This window comes from Panthera tigris, chromosome E3 (assembly GCF_018350195.1).
Source record: "Panthera tigris isolate Pti1 chromosome E3, P.tigris_Pti1_mat1.1, whole genome shotgun sequence".
NCBI lineage: Eukaryota > Metazoa > Chordata > Mammalia > Carnivora > Felidae > Panthera > Panthera tigris.
The window spans coordinates 15,516,656-15,533,365 of NC_056675.1; the positions used below are offsets into that span (position 1 = coordinate 15,516,656).

The window sequence follows — 16,710 nt, forward strand, 5'->3', positions numbered from 1 at the left end:
CAGAAAGACCTCTCTCTCCCTAATCAGTGGAGCCATAATCCAGAGGCAAGCTGCCACCACCACTGCACCCAAGAGGAAGGCCAGAGGGACATATCCAGATCCTGTTTGAGCACTGCACTCAAATAAGCAGGCTTTTATTGAGCAACCTGGGCATAAAAAATGCATAATTCAATTGGCCCACTACATTAGAGAAGACAGAGTAAAAATGATCTCTACTGCTGAGACAATGGAGAGCCCTGTGAGTTCTGCCCCCAGGCTAGTATTCAACCTGGGTTGAGGTACACTAAAAAAAAGGACAGAGGAATACAAATCCCAGAGTTAGGTGTGTTCTTCCTTAAGACTCTGCATAAAGCCAGATTGATCTCATAAAATCAGCAAAAACAAAAAAACATTTTGTGGATCTGAGTAGCTTCCCACTATTTTCCTTACGAGAGTCCTACTTCCTGTTCTTGGGTTCAGTGCTATGTTCTCATAGTCCGTTCCTCTAGGCCACAATTTACAAGAAACTTCCAATCAACTCTACTAAAATGATACACTGTCCTTTGACCTCAGTTAAGAAATAAAACTAATAGATAAGCTTTTTTCCTGAAATTTGATTTTCTCCACTTATGGAAGTATAAGATGCTTACTCTATAAAACCTGATATATATAGACAAGTAGAAAATAAAGTAGAAAGAAAGTCAAAACATCACCCAGAGACATTCACTATATTCTTGTAGTGCTTTCTCTACTCATCACTCATTTATTTAACAAATAATTATACACTGATTTACACTCTATGACAGGCACTTTACAAAAGTAAAAGTAAAGTTTCCGTCATTTTGGCACCTGCTATGTAGTATATGGGAGATATAACTATATATCTAGAAGGCCTGAAAGAAGAATTTAAAACACTATGAACAATGAGGAAATAATTAATTTTAGAATTACAAAATCACATAAAAATTTGTATTTATGTAAAACAAGCTAAATATGTGTAAATGAAATCTATGGAACTCTTACAATAGTCTAACAATAACAAGTTTGTAAATATAAAAAGATCCCATTCACAATAGTATCAAAATGTAAAACCACCCAGGAAATACTTTAATAGTAAAATTACGTGATTTACAATAAATATTGAGAACTAAAGAAAGCTAAAGTAGTTGGTAAGGTAAGGCATACCAATTTTTACTGAGGAAATTAAATATACAAATGGCAAATGTTTAAAACATTTCAAGTTTACTACGAATGACAATAAAATCTCAAAAGACGTTTTTTTAAAGTTTATTTTATTTAATTATTTTGGGAGAGAGAGAGTGTGCAAGCACACAGGGGAGGGGCAGAGAGAGCGGTAGAGAGGAATCCCAAGCAGGCTCCGCACTGTCAGCATAGAGCCCTATGCGGGGCTCCAACTCATGAACCATGAGATCATGACCCGAGCCAAAATCAAGAGTCAGACACTTAACTGACTTAATCGCACCTTACGAAACTTTTAAAGGACTAAGGGCTATTTAAGCTTAAAAACTGAAGCAAAATTTTAAAAAGAAAAAGATTCAAATACACAAATTTAAACTTCTATCTAGTTTTTAAAAGGCCCACTTAGAAAATGGAAAGGCAAGGGCACCTGGGTGGCTCAGTCTGTTAAGCGTCCAACTCTTGATTTTAGCTTAGGTCATGGCCTCACAGTTCGTGAGATTGAGCCCGACACTGGGCTCTGTGCTGACAGCGCAGAGCCTGCTTGCGATTCTCTTTTCCTTCTCTCTCTCTCTCTCTCAAAATAAATATTTAAAAAAAGAAAATAGGCAAATATTTTAAGAAAATAGGACAATGAAGTATTTTATCATATTTAAAATTATATGAATAAAAAGAAACTGTAAATCTCTGATATGCAGGATAAGGATACGAGTAGACCAATCACAAAACATGAAAAGCTTCTGAGAAACAGAAGCAGAATGCCAAAGGGCTTCTGCAGTTTATTTTTATTTATTTTTATTAAAGTTTATTTATTTTTGAGAAAGAGAGAGAGAGAGACAGAGAGAATCCCACGCAGGCTCCACGTTCAGCATGGAGCCTGATGTGGGGCTTGATCCCACACTGTGAGGTTGAAATCAAGAGTTTAATGCTCAACCAACTGAGCCACCCAGGAGCCTGTGAAGATTTCTGCATTTAAAATTTTGATATATACTACCAAAGTGGCTTCACAAAATGACTGTGTCTATCTACAGTCCCACCTATTGTGTATTAGAGAATCTACTTTCCTGGAAACTCATAAATAAATACTATATTACTAATCTTTATTTTGTCCATCTGAAAGGCAAAAAAATAAATCATTTCTTGTTTTAATATGTGCTGCCTAAACCATGTTTAATATTTACTGGTCATTAGCATACCTTCTTTGAAGAATTTAACCATTTGTGTTTTTTGCTCATTTTTCTGTGTCATCTTTTTTCCTTTATTTTCAGTCGAAGTATAGGTGACATATAATCTTTTTTTTCTCTTTATAAGTGCTCTTTTTATGTCGTCTTTTAGTCCGTCACTTTATGTTATGAAGACACCACTGTTTTAATCAAAGAGTTAATATTTCAAATCTATATCCAAGTTTCACTAACTTTCGTATCATTAAATACATTGCTTCCAAAATGAATGTAAATACCACACAGAGAAGCAGTGGCACAGTTCCAATGTTAAATACAACAAAACAAAGCATCCAAACACTAGCCTGCCCAAATAATTCCAAGTGGTAATCAAACCCATGAAATATAATGTAGAGTTTATACTGCTGGAATGAGCAAAGCCGGCAGAGCAGCATTCTTACAGAATGAGTTCTTGACAACAATCTTCTATTGTATTAAGTCGCACCCTCTCCAGATAAGTGAAATTACGATTCCAATCTGAGCATGCCACTGCCCAGGCTAACAACTCAAACTTGCACACCAAATAAACTGGCTGCTCTGGTCTACTTCCTTCTATGCTCCATCCTCTCTTCCATGGCAGCAGCCGATTCCCCAAAAGGCGACTTTACTCGATACGTAAATGACCAAACATTCTCTGGCTTAACTCTACTCAAACTAGCAACAAACTGCAACACATAACATGCTTTCAACCACTAACAGCTTTGTTTTTTCTCAAAGTTCGATCTCAGTTTAGCTTTGCTGCAGCCATTTCACCCTCAGCCATTTGCTGTGGCTGAGCAAAGTGATACACACACATATATCATAAGAGAAATACAAAAAGCAACTAACTGCCTGGATGGAAAATGCATTTATTCAGATTTATTAGCCAGCGCAATGAATTATATATCTGTATTATGTTCTAAGCCTCCGAGAAGTGTCTTGTGTGTAATAAAAATTTAATCCAATTAATCTGCAGAAATTTTCAAAAGCTAAAACCATACTGTCTGTTGTGGGTTAAATTGTGTCCCCAAAAAAGGTTGAATTCAATACTGTGAATGAAACCTGATTTGGAAATAAGCAGATGTAATTACAGAATAAGATCATACTGATTTAGGGTGGTCCCTAAATCCAATAACTGGTGTCCTTACAAAAAGGCCCTGAAAGACACACACACATACACACAGAGGCCACATGGCCTCAGAGGCAGAGATCGCAGCGATGTGGCTGCAAGCCAAGGAACTATAAGACAACCAGCCAGCATCTCCAGCCTTCAGAGACAACACGGCCCTGCTGACACCTTGGTTTTAGATTTCTAGCCTCCAGAATGATGAGAGAATAAATTTTTGTTGTTTTAAGCCACCCCATTTGTTTATAGCAGTCCTAGGAAACTATAAAAATCATCCAGTAAGAATTGTAAACTGTAATCGTAAACAAATAATTGAAAGAAATGAGGTTTCCACAAGTTAACAGAGAACTATGCGTTCACAGCATCACTTGCTCTTTATCAACTGGATAATCACATCTCCCTCCCAGTTCATGAGAACAGTCCTGGCTTATGCCTGTTGTCCTAGCGAAAAGGCATCCATTTGATTCTCAAAAGTCATCTGCTCTGGATAATAAATTACACTGTCATCTTATTTACGAACAAGCCTAGAAAACCCTCCTGTAGTCCACCTTCAAATTCCATCCTGTTCAAATAGCATCTGACTCCCTTTTGCCCACTGACAGATTAATTCTATCCCTCTGGTTCTTACAGCATTTTATATATATAGCTATTATAATACACTCTATTACAATAACTTGCTTATGTGGCCATTCCACATACACAGACACAGCATAGCACTGTTCTGCCAGGAACAGAGTGAATAATCCATACATAGTTCCTAAATTTATTAAATTATTTATTCAGAAGACCAACAAAGTACCTGCATAGACCATTTTCTTTCACTTCTGTCCCATGTACACTCTCCAGGGCCCACTGCAGGTAAGAGTCGAAAATTAAACAGCAAAATGACTAACTTACAAAGCAGGTGTTCTCAAATCTTAGCATGCATCAGTAGCACCTGGAGGACTTGTTAAGGCACAGAGTACTTCCTGGCTCCCGACCCCCAGTTTCTGATTCAGGAGGTCAGGGGTAGGGCCAGAGAATCTACATTCCTAAGAAGTTCCCAGGTGATGTGGCTAAGGATTACTCTTGGAGAATCACTGTGATAAAGTAAGCATAACAATTATTAATAGATTAATTTCTTCTCGCGATTTCATTACTAGTGGGAGGATTTATTTTCTGAATACGATGGAGTAGCTTGTGGCAGACCAACACTCCTACTGAGAATGAAAAAAGCTAGATACATTTTTTAAATCAATGTTTAAAGGCATCAAAAAACAGATGAAGCAATCAAGACTAGAAGCCTCTGGATTCTGGAAAAAGAGAAGAATGGTAGAGAAACAAAGTGACATTCTGTGGCCACTTTTTCACCAAGTACGTTTGCTGATTTTGGGGCAAAAGGCTGAGAATCCAGACTACAGACAGAGGAACCATGAGAGCTTTCGGAAGAGATGAAACAAAGGCAAGAATCAAGGAGCCAAAATCCCAGGGAAAGTGGAGAGTCAAAGAGCCAGAAAGGTCTAACACAAGGCTGGTTTTTCCCTAAGGACATTTACCAAGTTCTGCAGCTGCACAGAGAGGACTTCAAATCAAAACTGAAAACGTCTGAAAATCAAAAGTGGAATTTTCAGGGGAGCCCAGCTGGCTCAGTTGGTAGAGCATGCAACTCTTGATTTGGGGTTGTAAGTTCGAGCCCCACGTTGGGTGTAGAGATTACTTAAAAATAAAATCTTTAAAGAAAAAAAAGAGTGGAATTTTCAGTAATCTCACTGTTCTCAAGAGACAAAGATTACAGCATAGAAACCACCAGGGGAAGAGATGCCTGTGAATTCACTAAACTATCAGTTGGAAGCCCCAGATGGTAGTGGTAAAGGCAAACCAGAAGGAAACCTAGCCTTAGCAACCCATCAACACAATCTCAACCATTAGCTCAGTCCCTAAAAGGATTAGATGATAAGTCCCTACTCTACCTGGCTAGCAAAAGGGAGGAGACATTTCCTCTCTAAAACAATAGCACTGAGGTGCCTGGGTGGCTCAGTTGGCGAAGTGACCAGCTCTTGATTTCTGTACCAATGGCACACAGCCTGCTTGGGATGTGCTCTCTCTCTCTCTCTCAAAAATAAGTAAATAAACTTAAAAAAAAAAAAAAAAGAACAGCATCATCTGGAGCTTCATTTTATTCACAACACCCAGCATTTACCTAACTAAAAGCCAAAAAGAAAAAAACAGATGCTCAGATGATCCAGACAATGGAGTTAACAGAAAGACTTTTTATTTTATTTTAATTTTTTAGAGACAGAAAGAAATCCCAGGAGGGGGAGGGGAGAGAGGGAGAGAAGGAGAGAGGAACAAGGAGAGAGGGAGACAGGGAGACAGGAAAAGAGGGAGAGAGGGAGAGATGCAGAGAGAGAGAGGGAGCAAGGGAGAAGCAGGGCACAAGCTTACCTGATGCAGGACTCAAACTCATGAACCATGAGATCATGACCTGAGCTGAAGCTGGATGTTTAACCGACTGAGCCAACCCAGGCGCCCCAAAAGAAAGACTTTTAGGAGCACCTGCGTTGGCTCAGTTGGCTAAGTGTCCAACTTCAGTTCAGGTCATGATCTCACTGTTTGTGAGTTCAAGTCCTGCATAGGGCTCTGTGCTGACAGCTCAGAGCCTGGAGCCTGTTTCAGATTCTGTCTCTGTCTCTCTCTAGCTCTCCCCCTCCCTGCTCATGCTCTGTCTCTCTCTCTCGCTCTCTCTCAAAAAATAAAATAAATTAAAAAAAAGAAAGACTTTTAAATAATGATAGCTATTTAAATTCCCTATTTAAAAATATAGGTAAAAAATAAATTTAAAATAGGTGAAAAAAGGAGGGTAAGAACATACTTTAAAAATGAAGAATTTCAACTGAGAATTGTAATCTATAAGAATTGAACTGAAATGCTAGATCTGAAAAGTATAATAACTAAAATTAAAAATTCAAAAGGTAGATTTAACAACAGACCAGGCCTAGCAGATGAGAGGATTAGAAACTGGAACCCAAGTCAATAAAATACATCCATACAGAAGCAGAGAGAAAAACTACTAGGAAACACAGGGGCAGGAGGAGGGCAGTGTAAAGAAAATGAGGAACACTGTGGAAAAGTCTACCAAATATGTAACTGGAGTCCCTCAAAAGAAGAGGAAAGAATGAATAAGACAGAACCAATATTAAAAGCAAGAACCAGGGCACCTGGGTGGCTCAGTCAGTCGACTGTCCAATTCTTGATTTCGGCTCAGGTCATGATCTCATGGGTTCACGAATCAAGCCCCTCGTCAGGCTCCGTGCTGAGTGTGGAGCCTGCTTAAGATTCTCTCTCCCCCTCTGCCCTTCTCGTCTGCTCCCACATGTGCTCTCTCTCTTTAAAACAAAATTAAAAAAATAAATAAAAGGAAAGAATGAGAATTTCAAAATTGATGAAAAGACAACCCACAAATCCAAGAAATTCTGGGAACCTAAAAGCAGAAAGACAGACAGACACACACACACACACACACACACACACACACACACAGATACAGCATAAAATGTTGATAATCAAAAACAAAGAGAAACTTTTTAAAGTAACCAGTGGGAAAGAAGCACATTGCTTTCATAGGTGCAACAATAAAACTAACAGCTAAATTCTCAAAGAAACCATAAAAGCCATAAGACAACAGAATGACCTCTTAAAAGTGCTGTAAAAAGAAAATGCCCACCTAGAATGTGGTGCTCAGTGACTATTTCCTTTAAAAATAAAGGCAGAATAAGACATTTACAGACAAACAAAAACTGAAACAATTCATTATGGGCCCACTTGCATTAGAAGAAATACCAGAGGGAACTCTTCAAATGGGAAGAAAAATTAGCCTATCCCAAAGAGAAACACAGAAATACATACAGGAAGGGACGAAGAGTAATGGAAACAGTAAATATGTAAGTAAATCCACACAAATACTGATTATATAATGCAACAAAGCAGGAAACGCCAAACTGAGTTAGTACCTAAAGCTCTAGCATTACTGGAGAAGTGATAAAAGTTATAATTTGTATTAGACTGCAGTAAGTCAAGGGTATATATTACAATTGCTAGTATAATCACAAAAAGAATAGCGAAAGAATGTGTAACTAAGCAATTACTATAGGGAAAATATTAAATAATTAAATAATAAATAATCCAAGAGGGGCGCCTGGGTGGCTCAGTCGGTTGAGCCTCCGACTTTGGCTCAGGTCATGATCTCACTGTTCGTGAGTTCGAGCCTTCCGTCGGGCTCTGTGCTGACAGCTCAGAGCCTGGAGCCTGCTTTGGATTCTGTGTCTCCCTTTCTCATCTGCTCCTCCCCTAGTTGCACTCTGTCTCTCTCTCTCTCTAAAATAAATAAGCATTAAAAAAATTAAAAAAAAAAATAATCCAAGAGATGGCAAGAAAAAAGGAAAAGGGAACAAAACTGGTGAGTCAAAAAGAAAACTTACCAAAAGATGGCAGATCTAACACGAAATATAGTGACAATCGCATTACATGAAAATGGACTAAATATGCTAATTTAAATACTAAAAGAGACTAAAGAAAAAAAACCTAAATTCAATCATCACGATGCTTTCAAGGACAAAACTAAAAAAACCAGAAATTATAAGGACGGAAGAATATACAGCATGCAACATTTACCAAAAGAAAGCTAGTAAAGCTATACTGATATACAAAGTGGACTTGAAGGCAAAAAGCACTACTAATGATTAAAAGATAACAGTGCTAATCCACCAAGAAAATTCTAATGTAAGCAAAGTGGTTAGAAATTAGTAATCACTGGGAGCTAAGAAGCATACTCTTACCAACGACCTTGAAGGCCAATGCAAAACAACTGCTGCAACCAACTCTTTTTAGAAAAATCTATGGCAGCTCAAAGGGTAGAACTACACATTAATATAGAGCATAAATACCAGACTTCTTGGCAATACGATAAAACTCACACAGGGGCCCCTGGGTGGCTCAGTCGGTTGAGGATCCAACTTTGGCTCAGGTTGTGATCTCGTGGGTTCAAGCCCCACACCAGGCTCTCTGCTGTCAGTGCAGAGCCTGCTTCAGATTCTCTGTCCCCCTCTCTCTTTGCCCCTTCCCCACCTGCGCACGCTCGCTCGCACATTCTCTCTCCAAAAAAATGAAAAACAAACCTCATGCATATACCTTATGTGAATTCTGAAATGCTTAAACTAGTAAACAGTTTTTTTACCACAAAATAAAAGGTAGACAGTTTTACAAACAAACATTAATAAAGATCAGAAGATATTCTGGGGTAATAAAATGTTTACTAGACTGAGTAGTTTGATAAGGTTCATATCTATAAAATTCATATCTATAAAAACTAGACTTCCTGAAATTAAACCCTCAGAAAAAGGAAAAAACAAAACTTAAAAAAAAAAAAAAAAAAAAAAAAACACCTCAGATTCTTCTTCTCCAAATATAGCTCAAGTGTTGATTGAAGCATGAAACTGAAATCTTTGCATTATACTTACCTAAATGGCAGACTCACCATCATAACAATTAGTGGTTTTGTTTGGGGCTGGAACTGGCTAGGCCTAGAATCCAACCTCCTGATTAGCTTTTCTGTTAGAATCTAAGAACTTTAAACTTCAAAAGATCTCAGCTTATTTCTCAAGCCCTATTTTATTTACATATAAATAAAATAGTAAGCTGAGATTTTTATTTTCTAACTTATTTATTCAATTACTAGACCAAAGTACTAGAAAGACAAAAATTTTCTTCCCTCTCCTCCCTCCCTCTCTCTTTCTTTTTTGGTAGCCCATACAGGGATTGACAAGATCTTCTTCAAAGAAATAGCCCATAACTTCTTATGGGTAACAACAAAAAGTATCTGCAATTTTGTTCTCAAGTATGTCCAAGAACAAAAGTAGGCTCTTTGGAGAAAGTTGTGTCCACATATAGTTGATATTCAAAGAACATCAGCAGTTAGCACAAGGTATGAAAACACTTTGCCATCTGCTTATTCCTCATAAGTGATACTTAAGATGTGTCCACCCATGACTACACAACATTCAAAGCCCTAGAGTAATAATAACATCTATATACACTTACCACACCACGAGAACAACTGCAATGGCTAATTAATTAATATAAAGATATAATCCATCTTGCTAAGTAGAAGCCAAGGATATTACTTCCGGAGACACTAATTATAATGGATTTTAGACATTTTATTTCATCAGCCTACAGTTTTATTTTTTCTTTTCACATTTTTTATTTGCATTCTTCTTATAATATCCTATTCAAAACTGTGGTCACTAGCCCAACTTATTTTTCAGGAACATGTTTAAAAAACAATGTCAAAAGTGATATGGAAATGCAATTAAGGAACCATTAAGTTACATAACTACATTTAGGCAACAACAGTTCCACCCATTGTTTACTGATGAAAGGTGAATAAGGATGTTCTCTATTCTCTAGTTTCAGAGGCTAGGTCACAATTTACAATATACTATAGGAACTGTATTCTAATACTTCAAACAAAACAAAACAATCTGGAATTACCTGAAACAGCTACATATGAAAATGCACAATAAATGATGGTTTACTTATCTGTACAACTCTAATGCAATACAATTCCTAACAGAACAAAATGAGAGTTAAGAACACATACACCTAGTAATGGCATTACAAAACTATAACCTAAGTTCATCTCAAATCACAGCAGTGAGATCACCAGCTTAAGCTTTACTCTAAAATTTAAATACAAATCTCTTTTCCTAGAATGGTCCACTATCTTTATAAATATCATTGTGACTTTCCTGATCTTGAGATAAATTCAAAGCAGACACAAAGAAAAAATATATGCATTTGAGATGCAAACAAACACATAAAATAATATCACCACTCTGCCAATCCCGATTGATGCTTAGAAGACTCCCCACTCCCCAGCTTTACAAAGTACAGCCAAATGACTTGAAGTTGTACCTCCCTGACCATTATTTGGATAGGAAGATCCTGTGAAAGGCCTTTTTGTAATGGTGGGTTCCAATACTTGCCAATGTGCTTACCTCTATTAACTGTATATGTCTGTTCCCACCTTGGGAGCTCATGGTCCAGTCTGCTGCAGGTTAATATAAAGTCATGGTTAGGTGCAGACCACTGAGTTGGTCGGACTACCTGAGTTCAAATCTCCATCACCTCTTGTATGACCTGAAACAAGTTACTACTCTGAACCACACTTCTTTATATTTTTAAGAAGGAGGGTGAAGGGAAAGGACAACATTGAGATAATGCATGTCAAGGGCTTATTACTTGCACAGTGCCTGGCCCATGCTAGCACTTGATAAATTTGAACTCTATGCTGGAGCTAACACCCCAAATCTACTTCCAGAAATGAATCTTAGGTCTGTGTCTGGTATTCCCTAAGTCCATCTGTATGTGGAGGTGAGGTGACTTTCATTTAAGTATTCGTCCTTGTCAGACTCCTCCATTTTCACGCTCCCCATGAAAAATATGGTTCTGTGATTAGACAACATAAAACGACAACATAAAAAATAAATGTACTTGCGGGACTTGTCAGGAAGCACAAACTCAAATCCCTGATTTGCTGATAACTTTATAACAAAAAGCTCCATTGAGAAACAAAATATTTATGGAAGAGAACCTAAAGAATGTACAGTCCCCATCTACTTATCTAGAGCATCTAAAACAGATCCTTAAATTAAATCACTGTAGAAATCTACATACTTAGATCACATTATTTTGCCAGCACCAGAACTGCTTTTACTGAATTATGTTTTGTCATCAACCTACACAATGAGGCAACAAAGAATTTTAATTAAAAAACAAAGTAAAACGAGGGCGCCTGGGTGGCTCAGTCAGTTAAGCATCTGACTTTGGCTCAGGTCATGATCTTGTGGTTCCTGAGTTCAAGCCCCATATTGGGCTCTGTGCTGACGGTTCAGAGCCTGGAGCCTGCTTTGGATCCTGTGTCTCCCTCTCTGCCTCGCTCCCACTCACGCTCTGTGTCTGTCTGTCTCTGTCTCTCAAAAATAAGACATTAAAAAAAAATTAAAAAAAAAAGTAAAACAATTCAGCCCTTTGAAATGCATGCTGTTATTTACTTAAGGATGTAGCTAAGAAATCTGTCAATACAAGGAGTCTGGGAATCCAAAGAGAAACTGGTCTTTTATCTTATGATCATTGAATTATACAACTGATTATATCGCTTTCTGAATAGGCTACTAAAAGGCAGAGTCAAATTTGTAGCCCTCTAACAAATACTCAAGATTTCAGTCCAAGTACCTTGTGCACACATCTCATTCCATCTCAATGAAGATCTTACAGACTTCAGTTTTCATCTTAATTTTTCTCCCTCCGTGCTAAATTCATCAGCTCCTTATTTCTGTATGTTCTCAATAACATGTTGTATCTTTGTAAGTAATTATGAATCCTTTCTGGAACACGATGTGATATAAGTAAATGACATGCTCCATTTAAAAAACATTACAGCACAATAAGATACTTTCTTCCAGTAATAAGCATTTTATGAGTTCAATTTCTAAAGGCATTACCTTTTTTTTGTGCTCCAAAAAAGAAAGAAAGAAAGAAAGAAAGAAAGAAAGAAAGAAAGAAAGAAAGAAATATTGCAAATACTGTGTCTAAAATTAGGAAATTCTAACAACAGGAACTACAAAAATAAAACTTTCATTATGTATTTTTAACTTTGAAGCACACAGAAAATTACAAATATATCTCATGTAAAAATCCCCCCAAAGTCATGTTTAATTTTAAAACACAGACCAAATCACCATAAATGCAATTTCAATGATTTATTCTGAATAAAGGGAACTAGAGAGATTAGCTTCAAAGATGATTCAAAAGGAGGAGCTTCAATTCCTTCTGTGCTGCCCTGTGCCTGGCACAGAGGATGCTGCCAACCATACCTTAAGGTGAGACCACACAGAATTCAGGGACCCAAAGACTCCTGCTACACTCCTGCTTTAGGCATTGTGCTACAGCCCTCTTTCAGGGATTTTAGCAATCTCCTTGATGTCATTTGAGGAAAATAAAAAGCTTAAGACTCTTAGTGTGTGCAATTTAACCCATTCATGAACTCATACTCTGATCATAACTTCTGACTTCTAACCACGTACTTATCTAACTGATGATAATTACAGTTCTTTGCCCTCCTAGTGACCATAAACAAGGAAGCTATGCTACCAGAAACATGAAAAAAGGTTCTACTGTACAATAAAAATTATACTTTCTACCCCACCAATAGGAACTTCATCAAACACAGGAATCTCACAGGGTAACTTGGAAGCCGCATCATAAGAGTACAGCTTTTTCTTAAAAGCATTTTAGGAGCTTTATTTAAATATCAAGCAAATAAAATATAAGTTACATAATATCAAGTGGGATGAAGGTAAGTCCACTGTTGTTTCTCCTGTTTATCCGATGATACTCTAAATTATTTCCAATCATAACAGTCATATGAAATATACATAATGTTTCGACGACGCTTTATGACAAAAATAAGCATTTAATAAGACTTTCAAAATGTTTGACTTCTACTGTGAAACTCTTGCTTTTAGTGTGAGAACTTTATTTACGGGTTAAGAAAGCCACTTAACAGCATTTGTATTCTGAATCACAGAATAGACAGGTGTGTCACATAGCTTTCTTCTCCATTTTAGGGATAAGTCATCTCTGCTACAGATGTATACTTTGCAAACAATAAAAACACACGTGCCAAAAATTAAATTCATAGTCAAGATTAAATTCTGTCTCCAAAGATTGACACAAGTAAATGAAACAAGATCTTAGTTCTTCTCTATGTAGATATTAAAATAAGTACTGATCATTTTTTTTCCCACTGGAAACCAACATCAGAAATCAATGAATTCTCATCAAGTTAACAAGTACTCATAGAACACTTGTGAATGCCCAGCTCGGACTGAGAATGCAAACAGATAGAAGGAGAATTCCTGTTTATAGAAGCTTACAAATTAGCAGGGTCGGACACTTTTTACACAATGAAACAACTAGCAAATGAGCATACAACTCAGTTCAAACATTTAATGAGCACATAATCAAGCACCACATTGGGCCCACACAGTCTTCATCAGCCAAATAGCAGCAGTCTGTGTGTGTGTGTGTGTGTGTGTGTGTGTGTGTGTGTGTGTGTAAGATCTACCTAAAATTCCATTTTAATCATGAAAAGACCCTCCTTAAAACCCTTCCTCGGTTTTGTCGTTATCAGCTCCTGAATCTCTGCCCTGCACTTTTTTACTTTTCAAAAACCATCTCCTAGTAGTTAGTTATTGGCCTATTCTCCTGTTACTTGTCCCACCCCCACATTCCAACCAATCCCTAAAATTCCCACCCAACCTTGTTAGTTTCAAAGTTCTCCTGCTTCAAGATACTTCCATAAAATATTCCCTGATTATCTTTCTTCACCCTCCAGACCCTGCAGTGTCCCTCCTCACACTCTATCTTAGCTCTATTTACCACACCGTATTGAAAGTATCTTTATTGTCCTTCTCTAACTTCTAGAGAGAAGAAACATGATTGCTTGGAAGATCTGTGAAATTTCAAATCCTGAACTCGGTTTAATCTTCCGCACAACAACCAGTAACTCTTACAAAGTAACATTATTTGTCATTAAATGGACTAACAATACAATCAAATCTTACCCGTCCGGCAAACTTTCTTGTTTTAACTATTTTACATTAACAGGCTTTTTTAAAAAGCAGTTTCAAGTTTACAGGAAAAAAAAGTACAACTATTTTTTAATCTCACAAACAAAAGTAAAAGTCTTCATATTCAAAAAACGACTCCCCTGGTGATGCTGTCAACTCGTCTTGACAATTTTCACATCTAATCTAAAGGGTAAAAGGAGCCCATCAGAGCCCACTGACACACTTCCCAACGACAGGACTTGGTCACCAGCGCTGAGGCACCACCAGATGTCTATGACCTACTCTCTAAAGCAGCTGAGTCCCTCCCTCCCTGTGACTAAACTTCCGTGATGGGCATCACCTCTGCTCTCCTCTAAACCAGTTCTGCTCCTAACTCCAGGCCCACAACTTCCCCCTCAACCACGGCGCGAGAGTTAGGACCGGTGTTCAAGTCCCCGCATCACCAAAGACTGCACCCTCCCGGCTCCGGGACCTTTCCTCCCCAAGAACGACGCGGGTTCTTGAAGCCCCGGAGCCCCTGCCAAGGCCGGGCTGCTCTCTGGGTCTGAGCCGCCAACCCGGACGGACCCCCGAGGGACCCAGGGCACGAGCCGACGGGTCGCCACCACAGGTGTCCCCTCCAACTGCACGGGCTGGACAGTGAAGAGGAAGCCGGCCAAAAGGAAGCCATCCCGCGAGGGGTGGACGGGTGGCAGGAGGCGGCCAGGAAATGACAAGCGTCTGTCCGTCGGAGTTGGGCCGGGCCGTACAGAACTTGGCGACGAACGCTTGAAAGGGGGAGGCTCAGCACGACGAGGACTAAGGCGGCCGGCGACCGCCTGGGGCCGGTCAGGGCCGCGCCGCGGGGCCCCGGGCTGGGACCGACGGCGGCTGGAAGCACCGAAGCGAAACGGCCCCGGCCGGGTAGACGGCACGGGCGAATGACCCAGCAGCCTCCGCCCGGACGGCGCCGCCGCCCCGCCGCCCAGAGCCGAGATCCTGGGCCCCCGTCCTACTGCTCCGTACCTGGCCTGCGGCTCCACTGGCGTCGGGCCGCCGCTCTCCGCGGGTAGCTCGAGTGGGTCCCGGCTCCGCCAGTCCACAACCCGCCCTCTCGCCGGCCCTCCCTCCCTCACGCCCCGCCCCCGGCGCCGCGAGCGCTCGTCACGCACGCACAGACGTCATTTCCGGGTCCTGGGGCGCGGAGTGGGAGGGTGCTGTTGCGGGTCCTCTCGGAATCCGCGCTGGGTGGCGCGAGCCGGAGGCGGGGGTGACTGACAGCACCCGCAGTGTCGGAGGTCTAGGAGAAGAGGGCGGCCTCCAGGCTAGCCCTGCAGTGCCGACCTGCAGCGTTCAGGAGCCGACGGAGCAGCCGGTGTGCCCTGTCTTCTTCAGAGCCTGCTTCCTGCGGTGCTGTCGGGCCCTGGGCCACTGTAGCAGCATGGAATGGGAGACGGAGGCCGCTTGAAAAGCCAATGAATCCTACCTATCACATTACGGATGTCAGGAATTTTAGTGTTCGAATTAAAGGACCTTAAAGAGATTGGTTGACCTAAAAGCCGTTTTTACAGCTAAACATAATTGAGACCCACGAGGTTAAATAATCGTTAGCTAGTATTAATGGTCGAGTCTTAAACGGAATCCAGTTCCCGTGATTACCATTTCAGGAATGTTGGAAACAGCAGCTGCCTCTGTATCCTGGGTGCCATCCACGGCATAAAGTGCCGCCACAACAGAGAAAAAACGAAACTATACTGGATCTGGAAGGTAGACCTGAGTTGAAATCCCAGCTTTGCTAACAGCTGCCTCTGTGATCTTGGACAGGTTGCCTAATTTCTGTCTCTTTTCATCATTTGCAAAATGGAAATTGATTCATTCCTCAAATTCTTCTAAATGCCTAGAGATAGCAGAACATGCCATCCAAAAACGTACCTCTTTGGCATAAGGATTATTTTGAGAAAGTGGATGCCAGAGAAGCTCTGAAAATGAATACCCTTTTGTAAGGGAAATGTACATTTATAAAGGAAATCTCCATTTGTAAAGATGTCTCCTTCCCCGTACCTAGAAGAGGATGGCTAAATCACAAGGGACTCATCAATGGAGAAGACACTAACTTAAATCTGCGTAGCAAACCTTAAGCTTGTTTGCATTTCTTTCCCAGATCACTTCCCATAACTGATCCTCCAGCTAGCTACCCACCTTACCCCAACACACACCTTTCTTTCGTCTACATGATAATGTATTTAAGTTGGCATTCTAAATCTTGTCCCGTTATCTCTCATGTATATATGAGGTATATGTATTAATAAATTTCAATGTGCTTCTCTCTTGTTAATCTGTTTTTTACCTCAGAGGTCTCAGCCAAGAACTCAGAAGGGTAGAGAGACAATTTTTTTCCTCCTCTACACCTAATGTGTGCTAGGCTGAGGATAGAGAGCATAAAATGCATAAAGTGGTACCTGGGTGGCTCAGTCGGTTAAGTGACCGACTTCGGCTCAGGTCATGATCTCATGGTTTGTGAGTTTGAGCCCTGTTGGGCTCTGTGTTAACAGCTCAGAGC

At 39.8% G+C, this 16,710-nt stretch overlaps 1 protein-coding gene across 3 annotated transcripts in view; it reads right to left on the reverse strand.

Moving 5' to 3' along the window:
- RABGEF1 (RAB guanine nucleotide exchange factor 1) overlaps positions 1-15,270 on the reverse strand; it is a 60,850-nt gene extending 45,580 nt beyond the window's left edge. For 2 of the 3 annotated variants that reach the window (XM_042972573.1, XM_042972572.1), the window contains exon 1: positions 15,177-15,270. The gene's annotated coding sequence lies outside the window, so the exon portion shown is untranslated. The remainder of the gene's footprint in view (positions 1-15,176) is intronic. The other variant, XM_042972571.1, reaches the window with a different exon arrangement.
- Positions 15,271-16,710: the final 1,440 nt, after the last annotated feature.